Source organism: Mus musculus, chromosome 4 (genome assembly GCF_000001635.26).
Source record: "Mus musculus strain C57BL/6J chromosome 4, GRCm38.p6 C57BL/6J".
NCBI lineage: Eukaryota > Metazoa > Chordata > Mammalia > Rodentia > Muridae > Mus > Mus musculus.
In genome coordinates, this window is record NC_000070.6 from 131,153,682 (window position 1) to 131,164,979 (window position 11,298).

Genomic DNA, 11,298 nt, shown 5'->3' on the forward strand with positions numbered 1-11,298 from the left:
AATCCCTCAGCCCGGTGACAGGACCTTGCCCTTTGCAGCTCTGGCCACTCTGGGCCACTGCTGACACACTGGACGGCGCTCAAGCCTTTCCCTTCCCTCTGTGACCTGCCGACTGAGGACTAACAGTTCCATCACGTCCAGAATCAAGAGCTCAGGAGCCCTCATGTCCATGGCGACGTTTAGAAAGGAGAAGTTGACAAATGGAGGCTCTTGCTCCCCGAGGGAGTTATAGATTTCCTTTCTCCCTCTTCCCATTGTCCCTTCATTTTTCACAGGCTTCTGTCACACAGCCTTTTCTAGCAGCCACGTTCCTCGAAGGCTCCGTTCCTGCTGTGACTGGGCCTTTGAGACTGCTGGACACTCAGCCCCTCCGCTACTCCCTGCTCTAGGCCTACCCTAAGCTTGGGGACAGGAGAATATTCAGGAGGATGTCACAGGAGGATCTCAAGTTTCTCAGTTGTCTCGTTTACAAAGCTAAAACATGCAGGTTCCTATAGAGCATCTTTGCTTAGCTCAACATGTCATGTGACCCCATATTCCTTGGGGTGGTTCCCCCGACCTGTGGGGACACACCTGGGCCCTTAACCAGGACATACCCAGTGCCCCTGAACCTGCTGCTAACCAGTCCCTGATTTACTGTTTCCCCGTGTGCATTCAGATCTATGATCAAGCCAAATTTGTCAATTAAGCCACGAATTGAACTCTAGTGATGGCGTATAGTACCAGTGAGGTCAACGTTCTCTCCCCTAAAAGATCTTGTTGGTTCTGCGACTTTGTAAATGGTACCACCAGAAGGGGTCGAGGTGTTTAAACACATGAGCCTCTGGGAGACATCTGACTTTCAAACCACAGTAGGAGTCATCTTCCCACGTAAGCCAGTTGGATCCTTTAATCTCACCTTCTTCAAGAGCAGTCTCTCTCGAGACAGGGAGGGGGCCGACCTTGGATGGGGAGGGTATTTTTGGTTCCGTTGGCTAACTTGCAGATAGAGTAGATTTCTCAATATAAAAACAAATCCTCTTCTAAGATAGTTGCCAATCCCAGACTGATCCTGGTCTGCAGAAGACCACTGCTACTCAGAGTAGTTAAATCAAAATATTCCAGAGAATACTTATTCAATGGGCTGTCTTCACTCTCCCACACTGAAGATCTCATGTGGAGTTTTCCCCTCCTCTTGACCTTTCCATGGAGAGATGCTCTTTGTGGTGTCTGTCCAGCAATGCAAAGTACAGCGGTGGGACTGTGGCGCAAAGAGCCATTATTAAGTAACAGAAGGGTTACTTTCACTCAAGCCCTGTGATGGCCACTAATTGATGGAGGTAGCATACACCTTGGGGGCACATTGGAGAAAGGAAGAATTTCCAACATGGTTGGACAGACAAGATTCCCATGAGATTTCAGGATTCTACTTAAAGCAGGGCACACATGGAAACTCAGGAATTACCTATATTGAATACTTTAATGGACATGCTCCATGTAATCCTTTTTTGGTCTGTGGTTGAGAATAGGTAAGTAAACCCAGGGACGGCCAAATCCTACACATGGTAAATGCAGGGGTTTCCATGTTAAACTCTTATGCCACGTCTCAAGGACTCAGCCCCTGTATGTGGCCAGAAGCCACCAAAACGAGAAACTCGGGGCTAACAGTGTCCAGCGTCCCCTCAGTTTTGATGGTCTGGGATTTTATGTCAGGACAGGGCTGGCTTTGGCAGGTGATGGAAGTGGGCTGCCAACATGACACCTTGGCTGTGAGCAGGAGCTCTGTCGGCAGCCACTGCATCCTAGGTTGAATTCCTGGACCCACCCCTTGTTGGTCACATGCCTCGGACAAGTGACTTCCTGGCTTGTGGGAAGACAACTGAGATTCTACCCTGGAAGTGCTGGCCTTCCTGCTCTGCCTTGCTCAGCAATGGCCGCTGTGATCACACCACAACTCTGCTCCTGTCTCCTTCATAGACCTGATTCATCCCATGTCTGCCTCTCCTGGCTGTCCTTCTTCATAGGTGGCTGGTGCTCCTGGCCTCCTGCTCTGCTGGACAACTGTTGCCTGGAGTGAGGCTGCTCTGAAAAGCGGGGAGGGGGGGCTCCAGGGGTCCCAGAACAAACAGACTGGCCAGGTCCCAAGCAGACCCCTGTCATAGTCCTTCAGGCCTTGTTCCAGAGAGGCTGGGGAGGAGAAGGGACCTCCAATGTCACTTGCCAATGTCACTCCAATGTTCACCTTGTGAACTTGGTGATCTGGACACCAGTGACCTGGCACATGGGTGATACTCACAGGGGCTCCCGATCTGAGGAGGAACCCCCCTACCCCCACCCCAGGGTGACCTGGTTACCACTACAATCTCTGGTCTTCTTCTCTAAAGCACATGCATAAAGCCTCCTCAAGGGCAAACGCACACCTGTTCTCCCACTTGCATGGCGCCCACTGACTTCCACTCCACAGAACTGAGAGAAAACCCAGACCTCTTTCCCACTCCATGGCTCCCAGGAAACTACAAAGACAAGAACTGCCAAGACAGGGTCCTGTATGCTTGGATATAATGTAAGTATTTACATTGCCCAAATCAACACCCAAATCAACAAAGCAGGAGGTAAGGATCACTGATACAAGGTGCGGGGGAACTTCTGCCCCAGTAATAGTGAGAAGGAAACCACGGGGAGAAAGGGAGGCTCGGGGCATGGCCTCAGGCAGAGGGAGAGAAGCCTGGGGAAGGGGCACGGAGGAGGGAAAACAAAGGCTCAAGCATCACTAGCCCAGAAGAACCATGGTGACTTTGGAACTGCTCTTGGTCACCCCCTGGGAACCTGAGGTCAAGTGTGAAGTCTATCACTCCTGGGTGTAGAGACTCAGTTCTGCCTGCTGCTCCCCACTGAGGATATGGGGTGCTGCTGCTGAGGGTCCTGGCGGGGCACAGAGGACAGCAAGTATAGCGGGGTGGTCCTGAACTTGAGACAGAGCCCAAGGTGCCATTGTCATTGCTGCTGTGACTGTGGTGACCATGCATTCAGGGGAAGGATCTCCATGTTCATCATGGTCACCACTATGACCATCATCCCGGCGATGCCGCCTAACCACACCCATTGTGCCAGTGTCCCCTGCTGTCATCATCACGGTCACTGCCATCCTCCTTAACTGTTAGAGAACATCACCCATGCTTGGCTTTCAAGTTTGGTATCCTCCATGTTACCAGTGGGGAAGCTGCAGCATAGAGAGGGACAGACAGCCATCCTGAGACACAGAGCAAGCCAGTGGGGGAGGTGGACTCAAACCCATGGGTGCCTGGTTCAGAGGCTATGGTTCTAAGCTGTGGGAGCTTAGACTGGAAGTGTCCCCCGAGGGCTGTACTGGAGCTTCCAGAAGGTGACTGAACTACACAGTCTGTGGCCACAGATGGAGCCAGACATGGATGGTGCTGTTGGAGGCAATGAAAGGAAGGAAGAAGCTATAGGGGGCAGGTTGTAGGACCTGTGGTTTTGAAGGTTATACCAGCTCCCTGCTCCCCTCTGTCTGCTGTCTACGAGCCACTTTGCACTCCTACATGCTTTCTGCTAGGACACCTTGCTGTCTCATACACCGCCCAACAGCCAAGGGACCAGGACCAAATCTCCCTAAGGAACCCAAATCAACCTCTTTTCCTGGTAAATAGCTCCCTTGGGCATTTTGTTATAGTCAAGGCAAACAGCTGCAGAGGATGGGTCTCCACCCACCACTCATAAAACAGCAGAGAGTAGACTGACCCAGAGACCTTCCACCCAGACAGCCTCCTGGAGACAACCAGCAGCTGAAGGCCTACTATGTGCCACCATAAATCCCTGTGGATACACAAAACCTGCAGTCCCCTAGTCTGTATTACCTCCATGGAGGGTGATCCTGAGGGTCAAAGTGGGTGAGGCCACTCTGGACGTTGCTGGGGTTGCTTATGATTGTTGTGGAGACAAAACCAAGTAACCCAGGACCTCTGTGTCTTGGGAACCAGGAACAGCAGGAAAGGGTCCATCAGTGATGGAGGAGAGACTGAGGGTGAGAGACTTGAGTAGCAAAGGCTGTGCTGGCTTCTCCAGGTCGTGGAAGCATTGGATGAGTACTCTAGCACCCCCAGCCTGGTCCATGCCTGCCCACTGACAACTAAAACACGGAGAAATTTCCAGAGGAAAAATGACCCTGAGCTCCGCCAGCATCCATCCCCCTGCACCGGTAAGCAGCAAGCCCTGCGCTCCCGTTGGAATTCTCACCCTTTCCATCAAGGTAAGTGAGCCCCGTGCTCCTCGAGAAACGGTTTTGTTGCTACCTTGATCTCATACGTCTGATGGAGAAATGAGTTCTGTCAAACTCTTTGACGCCGACTGTCAGAGCAAAGCGTTCGGGGAGACGAATCTCTCGCTCTGATGGCAAAACACATTTGTAACGAGCCTTTAATTCAGTTTCCTCGGGAACGCGGGAGCTGACATTTGGAAAAGCATTTGCCCCAACGTCCCTCTCCTTTCCCCCTCTGCCCCTCTCCCAACACCCCCTGATCATTTTTGTCCCTTACAGAATACCCTGGCAGGGATTGGTGCAGGTACAGCTATGGCTATCAGTCATTCTTTGGTTCCTTGTGATAATCTCTCAAGAGAGCTCCAGCCACGTAGTTCAGTGTCTGAGGAAGGGAGAAGGCTCTGGGCACCTGGACAGAAACAGCCTCCCTTCTTGTCCCTGTCCTCCCCTTCCCCTCCCCCTGCCCCCCACACCCCCTTTCCATGCCCCTCCCCCCCACAGTTTCCCACTTGTCAGAACTCAATCTTACATCTCAGCTCAGCACTTTACAGACTGTAGGCTGGCCTTTCACCTTCACGCTGAATGATGCTATTACCAGCATCTTGGTAACTGAATCCAACTGCCTTGCTCTGCTCACAGGATGTTTGCGAACTGCAAAGATCTATGCAACAGAGCCTCCTCTGTGGATTCAGAGCCCAGTACTCAGACAAACGGTTGTGGCATGAGCAAAGGCATCATTTGGCCCATCTGTGCTCGGCACATCATTACTAATTCCTGACTTGGGGTACGCTGGGCAGCATGAACAGGGGAGCAAAGACATATCTAAGACATAAGTGCTCCCTGATAACCACTAATCGGCATTGGCTGTCCAGCCTGGCCACGCGCTCAAGTATGTCAAACCGGGTCTTGGCTCTTTCTAGTCCTGCCTTACTATCCTGGTCTGTGTTGGCTTTTAGTCCTTAGCTTGTTGCCTCATGGTTGCAAGATGGCTGCTGCCTTTCCAGGCATCACATCTAAGTTGAGAAGGAAACTGTGGACAAAACTGAAAAAGAATTTTTTTTTCCCAGAAGGCCTTCCACCACCAGAAGATTTCTTCTCATGCCCTTTGGCTGTGTAGGTCGTGGACCCATCCCTAAGTCCCTCTTACCAGGTAGGTGTCTGCTGTTGCTGTGAGTGGAGTGAGGGAGGGGCAGCCGTGTTTGTGATCCCAAGAATGTGGATATGGGCTGAGAGCCAAGTCTAGGTCCTGAGATTTGCACTCTGAATGTCTGCCCCACCCACCAGCTGGGACGTGGCTGTCCCTTATAGGATTATGATGACATCTAACATGAAACTGGGAAGGGGATCTTGTGTCCTTGTGCAGGTCTTAGTGCATGAGCTGTTTACACTACTAGCGCAGCCATTGTGTGCATCTGTGAAATGGGTCCATGGCTTCCACTCTGCCCAGCCCTAAGCAACATGGAAGGATTAGGAGTTCAGAAATAAGTGCGGCTCCTTCTCTCAGGAGCCCTGGCTGCGTGTGCCTACCATCTCCTACTTCTAGGGGGCAAAGAGATCCTTTCACCTCTGCTTTACAGATGGGAAACTGGGGCTCAGAAGTCTAGAAGGATAGGTATGTTCAGAGTCCAGAACTCTCCCTCTGCAGGGCCCTGGCTGGAGCTGCTCGGGTAGGAGAGCAGGGAGCCATTCCTTATCCCAGGACTGTCATGTAGGTCCAAGCTGGTGGCTGGGATGGCTTCTCTCTGCCTAGTTCTCCGTCTCTCCCAGAACTCCGGGGCTCAGGACTTGCCTGTGTTGTGGGGAGACTCTCCCCTATCCCACCGGTCCTTCCTCTCCCCAGTCAGTGAATGAACACAAGTCGGTGACATCAGATTCTTGGCAGCTTCTGCTCTTTGGGGAAATAATGCATAATGTATACATTTGACAGACAATAAACATATGCTAATGAGAATAATCTGCTGATATTTACAGACACATTGCCGTATGCAGAACCTGCTTCCCATAGCCACACACCCCCACACTCAGCAGGCACTGTGAGCCTGGCACTCAGTGCGCTGGCCAGCCCTGCTGGGGCCCTGGTGCACCTGTGTTGCCCTGCCTAGCCTGCAGGTGTGCCCTGTATTGTCCGTAGAAGTGGAGGGGGGAGGGAAGTTACAAGAGACCCTACAGTCATCTTTTAGATAGAGAAACTGAGATTGATTGAGTCATCTAACCAATCACTCACGGATAGTCCCTGGGTGCCAGGCTCTGTCCTGAACACCCCCCCCCCCCAGGAGGCTGAGGGATGTGGTAGGGTGGGTAAAAGAAGTAAGGCACCAGCAAGCCAGCCTGTTACTGACAGTGCGGGTGCCTAGCACCGGGACCTCCAGCAGCTAAGGGATGGGGGAGGGGCTTTCTAAGCTGATCTTTGCCTGCCAATCCTCCAGAGCTTCACATCCTGTGAGCAGAGGACTCTCAGGCACAAAGAACACTGGGACACAGCTAGAGCTCTCCTCTTCCATACAGGGTCCAGCTACCAGGAGACCTGTGTGTGCGTGTGCGTGTGTGTGTGTGTGTGTGTGTAGTCTCCTCTTGCTGTTCCCAGAGTGTCTGGTTATCCCTTGTGCCCCTTAATCCTACACACACACACACACACACACACACACACACCCTCACTCATCTCTCCTACTCCCTACCCCTAGCAACTTCTTTTGTCCTGAAGTGCTATGTGTTATTTTGCTACACATGAAGAGCCCCAGACCAGACAAGGAAACACATCTACTCAGAAAAGGAATATTTTTTTAAAAATGCTTTTTCCAAACATGATGTGTCTCTGACAGGTTCAGAGAGGTCTCATCAAATAAAAGGTACTAGGCTTCCATAAACCTGGGTGGAAATGAGACCCTTGGCTTGTGCACATGTATGACAGGTGACAATTAGCTGCCGGCTGCACTGTCAGCTGGATGCAGACATGTCACTAAGAAGTCACGAAGATGCTCGTGTGGGAGTGGGTCTTGTCAGATGGCCTTGGCTCCACTGAGAACAGAGGCTCCGGGTGGCATTCTGTCCTCTGCTCTCTGCTGGGACGTGGCAGGCTTCACAGATGACATCGGGATGTCAGAGCCCTGGGCTCTCCGTGCCCCACTGCCTCCGGGCAGTTCACAGAAGGCCCCTCACTCCAGAAACCCACCATCTTCCCCATGCTCCCAGCCCCATGTGAGCCAGGGCTCGGTACCAACCCCAACTCTAGAGAACATGGGTATCCTGTTGTCCTAGCCCCAACTCTGTCCTGGTCCCACAGAGCCATGCCCGCCCACACCATGTTTCTCAGAGTAGGAAGTTAAGGCTCAAAAAGGGGCCACAGGACTGGTAAAGGACCAGAGAAAGCTCTGAACTATGACCTGCCTGGCTCAGCACCAAAGTTCCCCTGCCCAGTCCCCTCCTGCAGGGAGTTCACCTGTGTTTTAGCTCTTCTCATGAGGTCTTTGCAGGTTAAAAAAAGTTGGCTATAAAGGCTCTTACAATAGCTCCTGGCACTCAGTAAGTCCTTAGCTATTCTGTTTATTAATTATAACCAATATTAATGATAGCGTTAATGCTATTAAGCAAACGTAGTCCCTTCAGCCCAGAGCCTGTAGCTCTTCCTACATTAATCATGTCTACAAATCCTGAGCAGGACGGATGAAATGAAAACCTGCCTCAGGCAAATGTGGAGCTGCAAAAACAGAGAAACTCTGTGCAGAGTCCAAGGAGACAGACCCGCTACTGAGGAATGGCAGCCGGCTGTCTACAGGGACGTAGGGGGCAGAGAGCCAGGGAGCTATGTGTTCTGTTCCAAATGAAGTCAGGAGAGGAACACGGTAGAGCCAACTGAATCACCATACTGAGTTGTTTAAGGAAGAAATTTGCGTTCCAGTGAAGATGTGTTTGGAAGCTTGCATGAGTTAGTTTTCCAGTACTGTAATGAAACACGTGAGGTAGACAACCTAAAGGAGAAAGGTCATGTGGACTCAATTTCAGAAGTTTCAGCCTGTGATTGAGTGGCCTTGTTGCCTTTGGGCTTTTTGGGGGGGAGGTGTTCTTGAGGGGATGGAGTTTGTGGCAGAGGAGACAGCTGAGGAGAAAGACAGGGGAGGGAGTGGGAACCCAACCTCCTTCAAGGGCATGGCCCCAGTTAACTAATTTCATTCTAACTGGAGGACTCATTGTCTCAAGCTTCCATCCTATCAAAAGTGTCTGAGGGCCAGCACATGACCACGGTGTGTGTGTGTGTGTGTGTGTGTGTTGTGGGGGGAGGGCAGCAGTAAGATTAGTACCATAACATCCTCTTGTTTTTAAAATCCAGAAGAAAGACACGCACCTCACAGGGGAGGAAGGAACTGGAGCAATAATGTGGAGCTGGGAGACAAGGACTCAAGGGCTAGCCTTGGGAAACAAGCCCCGCCAGCCTGATCATCACGGAATTTAAACAGACAACAAAGTCGAGATCCCACAAGACCAAGATAGAAAGAAAGATCACAGTTCACACATTCTCCAGGCTGTGTGGCTCAGAGGAAGAGAGAGGCATTTATTCCCTAGGCTGGTGGTGGAGTGGGTGGATGGCCGGTGGCTTTCCTGTGGATCAATGAAAGAAGAGGATAGAAGTTGGAGTTCCCAATCCAGCAGAGGGAGAGGAGGGAACATTCTATACACCATGAATGGATGGTACATACGTGTGCACGTGTACACACACACACACACACACACACTCACTCACTCACACCCACCCACTCACTCACGCACACACACTCACACACACACTCACACACACACATACTCACACACACACACACACACACACACATTCATGCACACACATGCAGGTGTACCTGTACACACATAAAGGTGTGACACACACTCATGCACACACGTACAGGTATGCCTGTACACACAGGCACACATACTCATGCCCATACACAAATACACCTGCACATATGTAATACACCACAGTACACACGTGCATATTCTTACATGCACAGCACACCCACATGCATGAACACGCACACACACATACACACCCACTAGAGCAGTTTAAAGGAACTATCCCTGCAACTGAAAGCACTGTTGGTTTTTAACAAAATCTCAAGTGGGCAATTTTATCAATGAAGACTTGGGAACCAGGTGCTAGGGGTGAAAGCCTGCTAGTTCAGAGAAGCAGAGAAAGCACCGAGCTGACCCTCCTCCACAGCCGACATCCCCAAAGGAAAGCTCTCCTACTCTATGCCTTCTCAAAACCCCCTCAAGCTGATTGTCCCTCCTTTCTACTTCCTGTGTCTCTCTCTCCATCCTCCTGACTTCCTCTTACCCGCTATGTCTTCCTATGTCCACTCCCTGTCTGCTAACCTGCTCCACCTCTTGGCCTGTGGCTGACTTTATTCAATCCTGTTTACAGTATTCGTGCAGAAAGCTCTTGAATTAAAAGTGTGTGCTAGGGCTGAGTCACACAACAACTAGAAACAGGTTTTCTTCCAGGAAGTGTGATCAAATATCTTGCAACGAAGCACAGGACGAGAAGACAGAATCAAGCCTCTGTCTCCTCTGTGTGACTGTGAAGGAACAGCTTGCCAACGCCGCCACTCTGCCTCAGTTTCTCCATCTATGAACTGGGATGGTGCAAGTTTGATCCCATGGCTTCAGGCTGCCCGATGGAGATGCTGTCAGGGGTGTTAACTGCAGTAATCGCCATCTGGGAGCCTGCTCCTGTCACTCTCACTATGATGGCCATGGAATCCTCAATGTAGCCAGCCATCACCATGCTCAGCCTGCTAAGTCCAGAGCAGGACCCCCAAATGAAACCTCAACTCGGCTTTCCTCAGGAATCTCATAGGTGGGTTTCTGTTTACCAGGAAAGCCACCACTTCCCTTATCAACTGCCAGTGGTCAGCTACCTGGGACAAGGGCATCTAGTTCTGGATTAACCCAACTGACCTCCAACATAACACAGTCACCATGTCAGCCACCAGGCTGTTCTGGCCTGGCTGCCTCCTCCCACCAGCTGTTAAAACTTCAAAGCTTGGCTGCTGGCTGCTGTCCTCGACAGCATGAATCGGCCCAGCATGTGGTTTCCCCAATAAACTGTTCTTTCTGCCCATAGAGTGGCCTAGTTCAGAGGTCTTACTGTCCCCAGCCACCTGATCCTGTGGTGTCTCATGGAGACTCCAGAGGCAGATTCCAGCTATCTCTCAGTCCCAAACGACACGGCAAACTGTCTCATGTGGGCATTAATTATACTTCCTGGAGGTTAATTTGTAAAGAGAGAGCGGAAGTGTGTTATTTAAACAGTGATTATTAAAATCGTGCTGGGGGCTTCTGCATAATAGGTAATTATCTGCAGACATAATTGGGAGAACAATACCGTCAGTCCTGTTTAGCCCTTCCCTCCCATCCAGGCCTAATCCTGCCGAGCGGCCGATGTTGTTAAATAATGTTCTTATTGAATCCAAAATGAGGCCTCAGGAGGTGCTTCTCGGTCCGTCTCCAAGCCCTTAGCCTGGAATCTAGGCAGAGACACTTTTATTTGTTTTATTTTTTTGTGGGGGGCAGATTGTTGCCCTTCAGCTGATCTCCTCTGTCCTTTGGGGACACCCCTCAGCTCTGTGTCTGTATATCCAAGTGTCTTCCCATTTTCCCCTGTGCATTTTTTAATCTGTACTTTCTCGCTTCTTCAGACAGCTTGTGCCTATTCGGTGTGTTCTAGTTAGAGGTTCCATTGCTATGAGCAGACACCATGACCAAGGCAACACTTATAAAGGACAGCAGTTAACTGGGGCTGGCTTACAGGTTCAGAGGTTCAGTCCATTATCACTATGGTGGGGAACATGGCAGCTTCCAGGCAGATATAGTGCTGGAGGAGCTGAGAGTTTTACATCTTGATCTGAAGGCAGGTGGCATTCTGCACTGGGTGGAGCTTGAACACTAGGAGACCTCAAAACCTGCCTACACAGTGACATACTTCCTCCAATAAGGCCAAATCCCCTAATTGCGCCATTTCCCACTGGCCAAGCATATTCAAACCACCATGCCAT

The 11,298-nt window shown here is 50.9% G+C and overlaps 1 long non-coding RNA gene across 1 annotated transcript; it reads left to right on the plus strand.

The window, feature by feature from the left end:
• Nucleotides 1-2,664: 2,664 nt before the first annotated feature.
• Gm42318 lies at nucleotides 2,665-8,994 on the plus strand. Its single transcript, XR_881448.1, has 3 exons — nucleotides 2,665-4,195; nucleotides 5,323-5,405; nucleotides 8,580-8,994. It is a non-coding gene; the product is annotated as a predicted gene, 42318 (long non-coding RNA).
• The last annotated feature ends 2,304 nt before the right edge of the window (nucleotides 8,995-11,298 follow it).